Source organism: Accipiter gentilis, chromosome 15 (assembly GCF_929443795.1).
Source record: "Accipiter gentilis chromosome 15, bAccGen1.1, whole genome shotgun sequence".
NCBI classification, from domain to species: domain Eukaryota; kingdom Metazoa; phylum Chordata; class Aves; order Accipitriformes; family Accipitridae; genus Astur; species Astur gentilis.
The window spans coordinates 15,019,201-15,035,096 of NC_064894.1; positions in this window are offsets into that span (position 1 = coordinate 15,019,201).

A 15,896-nucleotide genomic window follows, 5' to 3' on the forward strand; every position below is an offset into this window, starting at 1 on the left:
TAATCCAAACCAGCGGATTAAGTAAAATGTTAGAGAGAACTAAACAAACAAAGTGAAGGGGGAAATGATATTCAGAATAAATAAGTGCAAAGCAATTTACACATGAAGAAAATCTTAAGCTGCTTGCTTACCTCTGTCTCAAGAAAGGAACCATTAGTCATTGCAGTAATTGAGAGATATTTACTTAATTTACAACTACAGTCAGAAGGCAAACAAAACATTGAGCTCCATAAGAAGTAAAATGATGAATAGCACAGAGTTGCAAAGTCCTTTTGTATATATCAATATTTTAGTGTCATCTGGAACACTGTATGCACTACGGCATGATGCTAGGAAAGAGATTACACACAAGATCCCAGCCTTTATGTATTATTCCAGCTTCTACCAAGCTTTGCAAGATCAAGAAAGAATCTGTGCACAGTGGAAGGGAATGGGTTGCCAACATCAAAATAAGACAACTGGGGACAAAGGTGAATGCTACCTAAATCTCCTGCTTCCTGTTCCAAGAAGGTCCATGTTTTTTATTGGTTACTTACCTCAAAAAACTACATGGAGAAAAGAAGCCTGGAAAGAATGATCAAGATCAAGGAAGCACTCATTTGAAAAGGGTTTGAAAACACAGATTTTTTTGCAAAGAACATTCAGAGGAAGAGATATGATGAATGCATGTCAAATAATGAATGGCCTACAGAAGTTAAACGTCTGTTCTTCTGATCTTATGCCACAATTAGAAAGACAGCACAATGATAACAAAAGAATCAGAGATTTTGAAAAACAGTAGGAGAAAATACTTCTTCACATGATGTGTAATTAAACTTTGGGACTCATTTCCAACAGCTTAGGAATACTAATGAGGAAATTGAGAAAGACTGCTAAGCCCTTAGCCTCAAGACATAAACTGGACACTTACTATGAGACATCACTTTAGTGGAATGACATCAGATTTGTGAGAATAACTGGTTACTGCATATTCAGCATGAGTCTAGTATGAGACACAGGAGAAGGGAAAAATTAAACATCCAGGTATATAACCCCTAAGGTACAGAAGATAAGAGACAATACCAGAGATCAGGACTCTTGGGTTTCTTATTGATGGGCCATTGAAGGAATCACCCAAAACCTTGAGGAAGTTCAAACTGAACTTTCCAACTGATAAGAATGGGGAAACAAGATTATTGTTAGTCTTATGGGAAAAAGAAGATTTATTGTGGTATAGCTGAGGTGTCATGTGGCATTATATAAAAATTATTATGGGACATGTAAAAGAAGAACAAAAGGCAAAAAAAGGAAGGGATCCAGGTGATTTGGAGAACAAGTGCAGGAAAATGTAGAGAAATGGGGATAAAAGAGCAGCCCAAATATAAGCAAACTGTCACTATTCTTGTATGGCCAAGCCTGCATCTGACTGCTGTCCTGTCTCCTCACTAAGCTTTATTCCTGACTGTTTGCTGTGTGAGTGTGCTCTCCCCTGTGTTTCAGTGTGGTGTATGCATGCAGTCACCAGCAAACTTCAACCACCAGACTAGGTGGCAATTTGGGCAAGAGCCCTGGGTGGCAACAACTGGACAAGGGGCTACAGGCCACAGAGGCTTTTCACTGGGGGACCAGGAACTCTAGTGGCTGGGATCTGGGGATCAGCCTTAGATGAACAGTGACCAGGGCCAACCACTGGGTCAATCTCGGGGGGGGGGGGGGGGGGGGAGGGTAGGGGGTGGTGAGACATTAGCAAAGCCCCATCCTGATCTGCAGAGCTGAGGCCTATATTGTCCGTGCTTATGTAAGTGCTGTTGATGTTTTTGTGGATGCCAATCAGGCACTGCTTTTGTGGCTGTGCTGAGCTGTGTGGTGGTTATGTTATTTTCTGTGCATCTGCATGTTTGGAGCTCCATGTTACTGGTCACCTGCAAATGTGAGCAGCATCAGCCACTTCTATCAGACTGGGACAGGAGGAACCTGCCGGTCCAGAAGCCCACCAAGTTTGGAAACCTTTAATATTTAGAGCACAATGTGGCAAAGACTTTACCCAATTCTGCTTATGCTGAAGAACTTTGACTTTTTTTGAAGGCCTTGGTACTGGTCACTGTGGAAGTCAGGCACAGGACTGCATGGCCCTCAGGTCTGCCAATATATACCAATTTCTTTTTGAAGACTTTCTGTGTGAAAAAAACTCTTCTTAACTACCAAAATTTATATGAACAAAGGAAATACATGATATCGTGTAAGAAATATTCACACTGAACAAGAAATGATGTGGACTCAATTTTGCTTCTTATAATAAATAATAAGAATGTAAGAACAGTTTGTGCTTAATATTTGTACCATCCTTACCTATAAACTTCCCAGTTCCATTTCACTGTGACAAGCAGCCTGTAACAAAGAGATTATATTTACTATGGTAAGTACCATGCATAAGGATCATATTTCATGCAAGTTATTTTTCAAATTCAATGTTATGTAGGTAGCAATTTTCATGGTCGTAAAATTGAGTTAACTTAAGAGAGACCTATAAAAATTAGACTGTGTATATCAAGTACAGTGGTGAAATGTCACGCTGAAATCCATTGCAGTAGCTGGTGTAACTGTATATTCAGAACATTGGTTCAATTCACTTTGGAATAAATACTGGAGTGTATGAAGAACTGCAACTTCTATTGAATTTAGTGGTGATTTGACAGAAATAAAAAAATCAAAAAAAGTTAATAAAGATTTTAAGATTTGATTTTTTGGTAATGTATTACATGATACTGCAATACCATGTTCCAGTTCAGCTAAGCACTTGGGAAAATCACTATTTATTTCTGTGGTTTTTAAGCACATACTTAAATTATGCACTGACAGACCATCAAACAGCACAGCACTGTCAGGACTGTATAAACAATTCCTTTTAAACAGGCAGAGGTAGGTTTTCAGAGAAAAATTTCCATATGTACATAACAAGAGGTGCAAAAGTAGTAGCTGCACCAGGGAAATCCAGTAATGTACTTGCACCATTCTTTACCCTGAGACCATCAATACTATCTCCCATGAAACTACAAAACTTTTTAATATGCTTTAATTGCCTGATTTACCTTTTTAGTGAAGAACAAAACTCTTTCTATAATGTTGTCCTGGTTTCAGTTGGGATAGAGTTAACTGTCTTCCTAGTAGCTGGTATAGTGCTATGTTTTTGAGCTAAGTATGAGAAAAACGTTCATAACATACTGATGGTTTTGGTTGTTGCTAAGTAATGTTTAGTCTAAAGTCAAGGATTTTTCAGCTTCTCATGCCCAGCCAGCAAGAAGGCTGGAGGGGCACAAGGAGTTGGGAGGGGACACAGCCAGGGCAGCTGACCCAAACTGGCCAAAGGGGTATTCCAGACCATGTGACGTCACATCTAGTATATAAACCGGGGGGATTGGGGGATGGGGGGATCGCCACTCGGGGACTAACTGGGCGTTGATTGGCAAGCGGTGAGCAATTGCATTGCGCATCATTTGTATATTCCAATCCTTTTATTATTACTATTGACATTTTAGTAATGTTATCATTATCTTTATTAGTTCTTTTCTGTTCTATTAAACCGTTCTTATCTCAGCCCATGAGTTTTACTTCTTTTCCTGATTTTCTCCCCCATCCCACTGGGTGCAGGGGGGAAGCCAGTGGGTGGCTGCATGATGCCTAGTTGCTGGCTGGGGTTAAATCACAACAAATGTATGAATAGCTATTGAAATAAAAAAACTATGAGCCAATAGTGAAGAAAACAGTCTAGTACTAATAGGTTAAAAGTTGGGGGATGGAGTTTTTGTTTGGCTTGGGTTTGGGGTTGGGGTTTTTTTTGAGGGGAGGAGTATCCCAAAACATTTTAGTTCTTCTTAGAAGTCTGCATACTGGAACATACGATTTGATACAAGTGATGAATAGCAACTTTTGGCATCAATCCAGATGCCCAGTGACCACAGAGAGAAATATAGGAGTTATTTTCTCTAAGATTTCTTGCAATCTTTGGTTTCTTTGCTAAGATCACTTAAATAATACTATTTGTGACAATCTAAAATGGGCATTTTGGCTTATGTGTTCATCTGGGAACAAAACAAAACACTCTAGAGGACAGTCTGCAACTGTAAAATAGCCAGTGCGTATCAAGATATAGAAATATCAGTTGCTATAATACATACAGAGTCTTAGACCTTTATATATATATAGCCCACCCTGTCTCTTTCTCTCTTTTTAATTATGTAGTCACCTTACAACTGTAAAATAACTGCCACCAACTACTATAAAGTAGCTCATCATAAACTAAGCCATATTCAAACATCTAAATGAGATGTGAAATTCTTTGTAGTCTTTCTTCAACTCATCAATTATACTGGTCCTCAATATTTTCTACTTTTGAAAGACTGCAAACTGTAAACATCACCCACTTTGTCTTTGCTCATCCTCAAAGATAGCAATATTTCTTCAGATAGAACAATTTAATCTAAAACATTAGAAGAATATATTTTTTTTGTATACTGATAGCTGAGACATCATTTCTTGTGCAAGTAGTAAGATTTACTAATTGCTGGTTATCTCTTCCTCCCCCTTTACTTTTCCAGTTGTCACCCCTTTGATGCATATAAAGGTTTAATAGGAACCAAGGCATCCAAATATTTGAGGTGAGTCTACCCAGACTTTTTCTTAATGTGAAGCCTTCAAAGATGATTTGGAGGCTTATAAAATCAGGACAAGCGCTTTTTTGAATGAAAATTTAAAACTCCATGTGGTAGGTTAACCTTGTCTAAGGACCAAAAGCCCACCCAGCCACTCTCTCGCTCCTGCTCCTCAACAGCACAGGGGACAAGATAGCATGAGAAAGCTTACGGGTGGAGGTAAAGACAGGGAGATCACTTACCCATTACCATCACAGGCAAAGCAGACTCAGCTCAGGCAAAGTTAATTTATTGCCAAGTAAAATAGATTTGGGTGGAGAGAAATAAAAGCGAACATTAGAACAAAACCTTTCTTCCCCCCTCTCCCAAGCCAAACTTCACTCCTTCACTCCTGTCTCTGCCCACACGCAACCCCTGAGCAGTGCAGAGGGGCTGGCAGGCAGCCGGTCCACAGCAGCTCCTCTCTGCCCCTCCTTCCCCCTTACATTTTTCCCCTGCTCCCGCGTGGTGCTTTCTGTGGGATGTACTTCCTTCCAGGAATGCTCCAGCTGCTCCAGTGTGGTCACCCCAGGCTGCAGTGTGGTTATCTGCTTAACTGTACTCTTCCCCACGGGCGGCAGGGGAATCTCTGCTCCAGCACCTGGAACACCTCCTCCCTCTCCTCCTTCTCTGACCTTGGTGCTCACAGGGCTGTTTCTCACGCTTTTTTTCCTCACTTCTCACTTCCATGCAGTGTTTTGCCCTTTCCCAGAGACGCCGCCATCTTGGCTGGGGGGCCGAGCGGTGCCCTGCGGCGGGCGGGTCGGATCCGGCTGGAACCGGCTGTGTCCGGCACGGGGCAGCCCCGGCCTCTCCTCACAGAGGCCGCCCTACAGCCCCCCTGCTATTGAATCCTTGACACCTACACTCAATGCAACTTTGAGGGACAGCCTGTAGTCTACCCTTTCTTGAAATTTGAGAGTATATCCCTAAAATTCCCGATGAGGAGAACCAGAAATGTACCCTGGTACTACCAGCTACTGACTGACTACTTGTCAGGGATCCATATCCAAGAAACCTAGAGTGTCCTCTTTCTACCACCTGACTCTCCTCACGTCTAAAAAATGCTCTCCTGCAAAATACCTAGACTCTCATTTTAGCTATAGAAGATATAAAATCATCATTATTTTATGGTGTGTTTCCTCAAAATCTTCAAAAAATGTCCAAGTCTTATAGTATATAGACATAGCACTTTCAACCGTGACAGACAGCTGTCTCATTCTTATTTCTAGAGTAAATGTAATGACATAGTGAAGGTGTAGGCATTCAAGAAAGGAGTTAAAAGACAAAAATTTTGGACATCTGTTAGGAGAACCTAGAAGAATCACGTGCAGTTTGTTTGCAGTTTGCAGTTCCCTGTATATGTTTAACTATTTGTTTGTGTGGATTTTCTTGTAATGGTAAGAGATTTCAAAGGAAATGGACAGGCTTAGCTACCAAGTAAAAATTACTGATATTAAAAGGATTTTATACTGTTATAAAAAAGAATTTAGTGTTTTGTAGGGAAAGTAAAAACATAGATTTTAGTCTCATGAGCTGCATTTAATGTTTTTTCAATTAGTAATCTTCAAAATGTAAATTTAATCTGTCAGTATTCACGAGTCTGTACATATTTTTGTTTAGGACTGATTACATTTCTCACTTTCTCCCGCACTGTCACACAGCAAGCACATTTCCTTTGTATCACTTTTATTACTATTTACTCACATTTTAAATAGCCAAAGATGTTTCTTTAGGACTTAGATGCATGGTAAGAAAGGCAATTACATTCCTCAAATCATCAGGAAATAAGGTCATGGAATGTACAAATGTACTGAACATTCTGTGTATTGAAAATAGGCTTCAAAATCAGCAAGCACATGGAATTGTAAATGTTAATATTCAAAAATAAATTATTACAATCAGTTATCATTTATGAATTTTTTGCAGGCAAGATCAAAAAAAGCCTTTTTTTAGGATTAAATAAGCATCCACAGCAATCATTGTTCCAACAGCTAGAGGAGGGTATGCATAAATTACTCTCCCGAAACTCAGCATTTATATAAACAGGAATAGTAGTTAGGTTCATGAAAATTTGAAAATGCCCTTGACCCCTTCTTTCCCCTCTGCTCTTTCACTTTTTATTTTCACATTCTCTGGGATATGCCAAGAAGACCTCCCATAGTCATTCAAAATTCAAAATGAGTGGAACTTTTGTAACACAAAACAAAAACTATTTCAGGCCTCAAAGTAGTCTCTATAGATTCATGATACTTATAAGTGAAAAGCCGGAATACTGGTCTAGACTGAAATAATTATCTTGTTACAAAATAATGATGACTGCTGGAGAAATAAAAACAAAACAGTTGCTTTCTTTTATCCCGTTTCCCTTTCAGCGGTAGACTAGACTTTCCCATTCCAAAACACTTCAAATTAAAGCACCAGGCAGAAGGAAAACCATTTTGGTGTCTGTACTATGCCTTTTATTCCCTCCTTCCAAACCAGCTCTTTTTCTGCCATCTTGCAGCTGGCTTCCAAACATCACTAATTCAGCCTTATAATCATTTCCCATCTCCCAGTTTTCCAGTTCCAGTGCTAATAGTTTAACATTTCTTTCAACTCAGAAATATCCTAGGTCCTCATTAGGATTTCAGAATGCAGAAAACCTGGGTTCATAAAGAAACTTTTCATTTACTTTGATAGCCTGTGACAGAAGGGAAGTATTCTTGGAAAACAGTATATTCAGAGGTGTCTGCAAATAAAACACCGTGGAAAAAACTTAGAGGACATCCGGGCCAATAATTTCACACAGCACAGTGCCATACCATTCAAACTTAGCAGCTCAGGCAAAGAGTGAATCCCAAGTTAAAAATGCTAGAAGCAATGTCATGAATCCAAGTTAAGTATGTCAGACATGATCTCACCACGTGGAGATAACCAGCCAGCTTTGACATCCACCATAAATATAACTGAATACCCCTGAAATCTACAAAGAGCACTGTGATTATAGAGTAGTAGGATTTCTGAAGTGGCAAGGACTTTGTAATCAGGTGCACAAGACATTTAGTAACATCATTGCCATCAACCTACCAGCCACCTGTTGGTTACCCTAAAAGTAGTGGATTCATACTAGAATAGGTTCACAGCTGATGAAAAGACAGATTTTTCCTTTACAAAGTACAGTACGGACATAGAATGTAGTTATTTGTTTAACTGCCCTATCTAACAGTCTTGCCAAGGTATTTTGGGTGGAGTAATAGAAAATATAAAATTATGATATAGCAACCACAACAATAAGAGGAACATTATAACATGCTTTTATTTTTATCTCAAATCAATTTATTCTTTGGAAACCAAAGCACTGACATAACATAGGACTAGAAATAACCCCCTGCATCATCAGATGTTGCTGCCTATCATTGTCATTAACTTTTCCAATTCCATCAAGAAACATTTAATTTTCTACCACCACTTCATTTGGAAGGATGAACCTGATTGTTTTATAACCTAGGCATTTCTTCTAACTTCTAGGCTAAATTTACTTATAGCCAGCACACACATCCTGTTTTTCTCTAATCTTTTAGAAGCACCTGGTATGTTACACCCAGGGATAACCATTACCTTCTCTATAGCCTTACTACATGCATAATTATTAAACTTCAGTTTTCATCATATTGAAGCTCAGGGATGTCCTTTGACTAATCAAAATGGACAGATCTTTTTCTTCCTCTGTCATTTTCATCTACTCTGCCCAAGTTTATTGTGGCTTCTCCTATTAACTCCTGAGCAAGTGACCTTGAGCTTTGTTTTATTATTATATTGCACCTGATTTCTGTTTCTTAAAGCTTGAAAGTAGTCGACTTCCTGTATAACATTTTTATCATCCCCTGTGTTGAAATGTGTGGTGGGTTGACCCTGGCTGGATACCAGGTGCCCACCAAAGCCGCTCTATCACTCCCCCTTCTCAGCTGGACGGGGGAGAGAAAAATATAACGAAAGGCTCGTGGGTCAAGATAAGGGCAGTTTAATAAAACGATAGCAAAGGTTGCGCGCGAAAGCAAAGAAAAAAACAAATGATGTTACTCTCTACTTCCCATCAGCAGGCGATGTCTGGCCACTTCCTGGGAAGCAGGGCTCCAGTACGCGTAGTGCTTGCTCCGGAAGACAAAAATGTCCCCACCCCCGTCTCCCTTCACTTAGCTTTTATATCTGAGCTGACGTCATATGGTATGGAATATCTGTTTGGTTAGTTTAGGTCAGCTGTCCTGGTTATGTCCCGTCCCAAGATCTTGCCCTGCCCCAGCCTGCCATTGAGGGGAGGGCAAAAATGTTGGAGAGACAGCCTTGATGCTGTGCCAGCGCTGCTCAGCAGTAGCCAAAACACTGGTGTGTTATCAACACCTTTCTAGCTACAGAGCTGCAGAGCACAGTGCTATGAGGGCTGCTATAGGGAGTACTAACTCCATCTCAGCCAGACCCAATACAATCTCCACCCCTTATTCCATACCATTTGCGTCCTGCTCAGGTCCCACATAATTTAATACAGATATCTTCTAACCATACTATTGTATTTAATTCTCATTACTGAAATCCTTTCTTACCAACACTTACAACTGAAACTACATACTTAAACAACTTTTATACCCAACGTACAGATTTATACATTCTTATTAATTACTATCCCTTGTCCTTTAAGAGATAGATATTCCAGGGGCTTCTTCCACTCCTTCAGATGTTCACACACAGGTTATGACTTGGGCCCCATCCATCAAGATGAGTGGTCAGGACAGGAGAAGCAGTACGTTCAATCGTTGGGCACCAACGTCGGCTTGGTTTGGGTCACCGATGCACTTGTCTGGTTCCTTGCGAAGTTCACTCCTCTGCAGTTCAGGTCATTCCTGCTACATTACTTCCTGCAACATACAACTCACATCACAGATTATTTTTCCCCCAAGGTTAAATGTCCTTGAGGCACACACTGGGTCTCCCCATCCTTCCGCATTACCCACCAAGTACACCCAGGTCCCTGAGCAAAGACAATCCCACGAATGGGTTTGCCTTTTCCCATGGGAGGTGCAATCCACACTGCCTTCCCCAGCCACTTCCCCATGTGCACCACGGGGACCTTATCTCCTCCCACAGTATGTAGGGGTTTTGTTTGGGCAGGACCAGGACGGTTAGCAGATCCTCTAGAGTTAACTAGCCAAGTGGCTTCTGCTAAATTTGCATCCCAATGCTTCCATGTCCCATTGCCTAGCGCTCTCAACATACTCTTCAACAGTCCATTATATCTCTCAATTTTTCCAGATGCCTGCGGGTGATAGGGTATGTGGTATACCCACTCAATGCCATGTTTCTTTGCCCAGGAGCTTATAAGGTTATTTCGGAAATGAGTCCCATTGTCTGATTCAATTCTTTCTGGGGTACCGTGTCGCCATAAAATTTGCCTTTCGAGGCCTAAGATGGTGTTTCGGGCAGTGGCATGGTTTACAGGATATGTTTCTAGCCAACCAGTAGTTGCTTCCACCATGGTGAGTACGTAGCACTTGCCTTGGCGTGTTCGTGGCAGTGGTCCAATGTAGTCAATTTGCCAGGCCTCGCCATATTGAAAACCCAACCACCGCCCTCTGTTCCAGGGAGACTTTACTCTGGTGGCTCTTTTGATTGCAGCACATGTTTCACATTCATGAGTGACCTGTGTGATGGCCTCCATGGTCAGGTCCACCCCTCGATCACGAGCCCACCTATATGTTGCATCTCTCCCTAGATGTCCCGATGTCTCATGGGCCCATCGAGCTACAAATAGCTCACCCTTACGCTCCCAGTCCAGGTCCACCTGAGCTATATCTATTTTGGCAGCCTTGTCTACCTGTTCATTGTTTCGATGTTCTTCAGTGGCACGGCTTTTGGGCACGTGAGCATCTACATGACGTACCTTTAGAGTCATGTGTTCTACACGGGCAGCAATGTCCTGCCACAATGCTGCTGCCCAGATGGGTTTACCCTTGCGTTGCCAATTGGTCTTCTTCCACTGCTGTAGCCACCCCCATAGGGCATTAGCCACCATCCAGGAGTCGGTATAGAGGTAGAGTACCGGCCACTTTTCTCGTTCAGCAATGTCTAGAGCCAGTTGGATGGCTTTCACTTCTGCAAACTGACTTGACTCGCCTTCTCCTTCAGTGGCCTCAATGACTTGTCGTGTGGGGCTCCACACAGCAGCTTTCCACTTCCGATGGTTCCCTACCACACGACAGGATCCATCAGTAAACAGAGCATAACACCTTTCATCTTCTGATAACTCATTATATGGTGGTGCCTCTTGGGCACGAGTCACCTCCTCAGGTGATGCTCCAAAATCTCTGCCTTCTGGCCATTCCATGATCTCTTCCAGAATTCCTGGGCGGTTAGATTTCCCCAGTCGAGCCCGTTGCGTGATCAATGCTATCCACTTACTCCATGTAGCGCTGGTTGCATGATGTGTAGAGGGGATGTTTCCTTTGAACATCCAGTGTAGCACGGGCAATCGTGGTGCCAAGAGGAGATATGTTTCTGTACCAACAACTTCTGAAGCGGCTCGAACCCCCTCATATGCTGCTAATATCTCTTTTTCAGTCGGGGTATAGTGAGCTTCTGATCCTCGGTACCCCCGGCTCCAAAACCCTAATGGTCGACCTCGGGTTTCTCCTGGTGTTTTCTGCCACAGGCTCCAGGTGAGACCATGTTCCCCAGCTGCAGTGTAGAGTACATTTTGTACATCTGGTCCTGTTCGGACGGGCCCAAGAGCTACTGCACGAGCTATTTCCTGTCTGATATGCTCAAAGGCTTGTTGTTGTTCAGGGCCCCATTCAAAATAGTTCTTTTTCCGCGTTACTCGATAGAGAGGGCTCACAAGCTGACTATAACCTGGAATATGCATTCTCCAGAACCCCACAAGGCCTAGGAAAGCTTGTGTTTCTTTCTTGTTAGCTGGTGGAGACATAGTTGCTATCTTGTTAACCACATCCATAGGGACATGACGGCGACCATCCTGCCATTTTATTCCCAAGAACTGAATCTCCTGTGCAGGTCCCTTGACCTTACTTTTCTTTATGGCGAAACCAGCTTTCAGAAGAATCTGAATTATTCTTTTTCCCTTCTCAAACACTTCTTCTGCCTTGTTGCCCCATACGATGATGTCATCTATGTATTGTAAATGTTCAGGGGCATCGCCTTGTTCCAGTGCCATTTGGATTAATCCGTGACAAATGGTAGGGCTGTGCTTCCACCCCTGGGGCAGCCGATTCCAGGTGTATTGGACACCTCTCCATGTGAAAGCAAACTGTGGCCTGCACTCTGCTGCCAAAGGAATGGAGAAAAATGCATTGGCAATATCAATTGTAGCATACCATGTGGCTGCCTTTGATGCCAGTTCATATTGAAGCTCTAACATGTCTGGTACAGCAGCACTCAATGGCGGTGTCACTTCATTCAGGCCGCGATAATCTACTGTTAACCTCCATCCTCCATCAGACTTCTGCACTGGCCATATAGGACTATTAAAAGGTGAATGAGTCTTGCTGATGACTCCTTGGCTCTCTAGGTGATGAATCAGCTCATGGATGGGAGCCAGGGAGTCTCGGTTTGTCCGGTATTGCCGACGGTGCACTGTCCTGGTAGCGATAGGCACCTGCTGTTCTTCAACTTGCAGCAATCCCACAGTAAAGGGATCTTCCGAGAGGCCAGGCAGGGTAGATAGCTGTTTGATCTTCTCTGCATTTACAGTGGCTACACCAAAAGCCCACCGGCACCCCTTTGGGTCCTTGAAGTACCCTCTCTTGAGGTAGTCTATGCCAAGGATACAAGGGGCCTCTGGACCGGTCACAATGGGGTGCTTTTCCCACTTGTCCCCTGTCAAGCTCACTTCAGCCTCCAGTATAGTCAATTCTTGGCATCCCCCTGTCACTCCAGAGATCCAGATGGATTCTGTGCCCCTGTATCCTGATGGCATCAGTGTACACTGTGCACCAGTGTCTACCAAAGCCTTATACTTCTGTGGGTCTGATGTGCCAGGCCATCGAATCCACACAGTCCAGTATATCCGATCATCCCTTTCCTTCTCCTGGCCGAAGGCAGGGACCCTCTATTGCTGTTCCTCATCAGAATATTCACTGTCCGATCCTTGCGGTACCAGACCAGAAGTCCCCTCACCAGAATCAAGGGAGGTGTTTTCAGTTCTTCTATGCCTGGAGGATCGCTGAGTGCCTTCTTGGGCCTCTACAGCAACTACGCTGACAGCCTTCTTCTTGGGTGACCCCTTCTTAACAGCTGTCTTCCCTCTCAGTTCACGTACGCGGGCTTCCAGCTTAAAGGTGGGTTCACCATCCCACTTCCTCATGTCCTCCCCTTGGTCACGCAGGAAGAACCAGAGTGTACCACGTGGCATACGCCTAGGGCTCCCTTTCCCTCTGACTGGGGCAGGGGAGAACTGATTTCTTGGAGCATCCCTAACAGCCAAGGCACTGTCCTGTAGGGATGAGGAGACACAGAGATTTTCCTCAAAGTTTTGGAGCCAAGACGACACTTTCTCCACAGTTGGTGTTTCCATATCTGGACAATACATTGCTGCCAAGCTGTTAGAATACGACGCTGGGGCACCTTGAATCACCTTTCGCCACATGGCTCGTGTGCACAGGACATCCTCTGGGTCTTTGGAAACTTCCTCGTCATCTAGATCACTGTAGATGACTTCCACCACTGCTAACTCTCTCAGGTACTGAATGCCTTCATCTGCAGTAGTCCACTTTTCTGATGAATTTACAAGATCTTCCTTGAATGGATATCTTGCCTTCACACTTGAGAGGAGCCGGCTCCAGAGACTGCAAATTGCTGCCTCTTTCCCAATTCCTCTTTCAATTCCCCGGTTTCTAGCGAGGGATCCCAGCTGTTGCGCTTCCTTGCCTTCCAGTAGCTGACTATCAGCCCCGTTATCCCAGCATCGGAGCAGCCAGGCAGCAATCCGCTCACCTGGCTGGCGGCTGTAATCTTTCCGCAAGTCCCGAAGTTCTGAGGACGTCAGGGACCGGGTAGTTTCTGCTTCTTGTTTAAGTTCCCTCACTCCTTCCTCCAATTTCCTTATCGAAGGACCAGCTTCTAAATCAAGCCTTTCCTCTTCTTCTTCTTCCCTCACTAATCGATGGTATGGACCCGTTGATCTCCTTGTCCACTGTTTCCGTTTCACTACTGGGGCAATTACTGTAGTTGTTGTTTGGGTCCCTATCTCGAGCATCGTGTCCTTAGATGCAGTCTGGGTCCCTGCCTCAACCATGGTCCTCTGAGAGTATTGAACTGTGGCTCGGTAGGCATAGGCCAGGCCCCAGTACAGTGCAAGAAGCTGCTGGTTTTCATTGGGATAGGCAAGGCACCCTTCTATCAGGTGACGTGTCAGTTTGCCAGGGTTACTTGTCTGTTCGGATGTAAAATCCCAGATTATGGGAGGTGATAACCGTCCTAGGAATCTGCCCAAATCCTTCCATATACCCTGCCACCCAGGGACTGGTCGCTTGAGGGCACATTTCAATATTGCCTCACCTAAAACTTGCCTCCTCTTATACCAGGAAGAGACCAGGTTCCACAATACCCATAATATGCCACCAGTATTAATTATTAGTATTGAACAGCTCACGTAAGGGTGAACAAGGACCTCGGGAGCCTGCATAATAAAACCATTCACATCAATGCCTGGTAGGGAGAGGGAGATGTGTTCCCTCATCTCCTCCACAAGATAGCTCCCACAACACAGCAAAGCCATCACTGCCAGGACAAAGCACATAGACACTATTTGTATTAGCACGTTCCCACGTTCCTTCATTCTCCACACAAGATAACTCCCACAGCACAACAAAGCCATCAGTGCCAGGACAAAGCACACAGCCATTATTTGCATTAACATGTTCCCAAACTCAGCAAGCTAGAGATAAGCAAGCAGCTAACAAGCTCTGTGACCTGCACAGGAGCTTGCCACTTAATAACTAGCTATAGAACGCTTAATGCAAAACTGCCGTTGTCGTGCCCCACGTTGGGCGCCAAAAAGGACTGTGGTGGGTTGACCCTGGCTGGATACCAGGTGCCCACCAAAGCCGCTCTATCACTCCCCCTTCTCAGCTGGACGGGGGAGAGAAAAATATAACGAAAGGCTCGTGGGTCAAGATAAGGGCAGTTTAATAAAACGATAGCAAAGGTTGCGCGCGAAAGCAAAGAAAAAAACAAATGATGTTACTCTCTACTTCCCATCAGCAGGCGATGTCTGGCCACTTCCTGGGAAGCAGGGCTCCAGTACGCGTAGTGCTTGCTCCGGAAGACAAAAATGTCCCCACCCCCGTCTCCCTTCACTTAGCTTTTATATCTGAGCTGACGTCATATGGTATGGAATATCTGTTTGGTTAGTTTAGGTCAGCTGTCCTGGTTATGTCCCGTCCCAAGATCTTGCCCTGCCCCAGCCTGCCATTGAGGGGAGGGCAAAAATGTTGGAGAGACAGCCTTGATGCTGTGCCAGCGCTGCTCAGCAGTAGCCAAAACACTGGTGTGTTATCAACACCTTTCTAGCTACAGAGCTGCAGAGCACAGTGCTATGAGGGCTGCTATAGGGAGTACTAACTCCATCTCAGCCAGACCCAATACAAAATGCCTTTATATCAGCATCAGATTTCACTAGCTCATTACAACTTCTTCTGACAAGGTCATCTAGTAACAATCTTCAAAGACCAAGATTCAGTTATTCACTGAGTTTAACAAAAGCATGTTGTTGAGGACGTTTTTAAGCCTCAGCACTCTTTGTTGAAATCATACCAGAATTAAAAAAACTCCTAGGTTTCAATAATTTTTGCTTTATTTAAGAAACATAATTGCTTCATAATAAAAAGTCAGTAACATTTTTCAGAAACCTGAAACAACTCTCATGTTTGAAATCCAACTCTAATATTCAGTACAGGTCCACTACTGTGAGTGTAACTTGCCACAAGTACCATATGTAGTTGAAATAATTCCCCTAGTTTATCCTCTCAACCACAGTTCACTGATTTACAGTCTGAGGGGAACAGGGCTGTTGATAATTCTAATTTGTAACTACTTGGGCCCTTTATCACTAAGGTATTTAAAAATGTTCTTAATGTAAGTACAAGTCTAGTTATCAAGGGCTTCTCTAGGAATGGTATAACAGTGGAAAGACTCTGGTATCTCACTATATTTCCAAATATTTGAGTCTCAGTTCCCCTC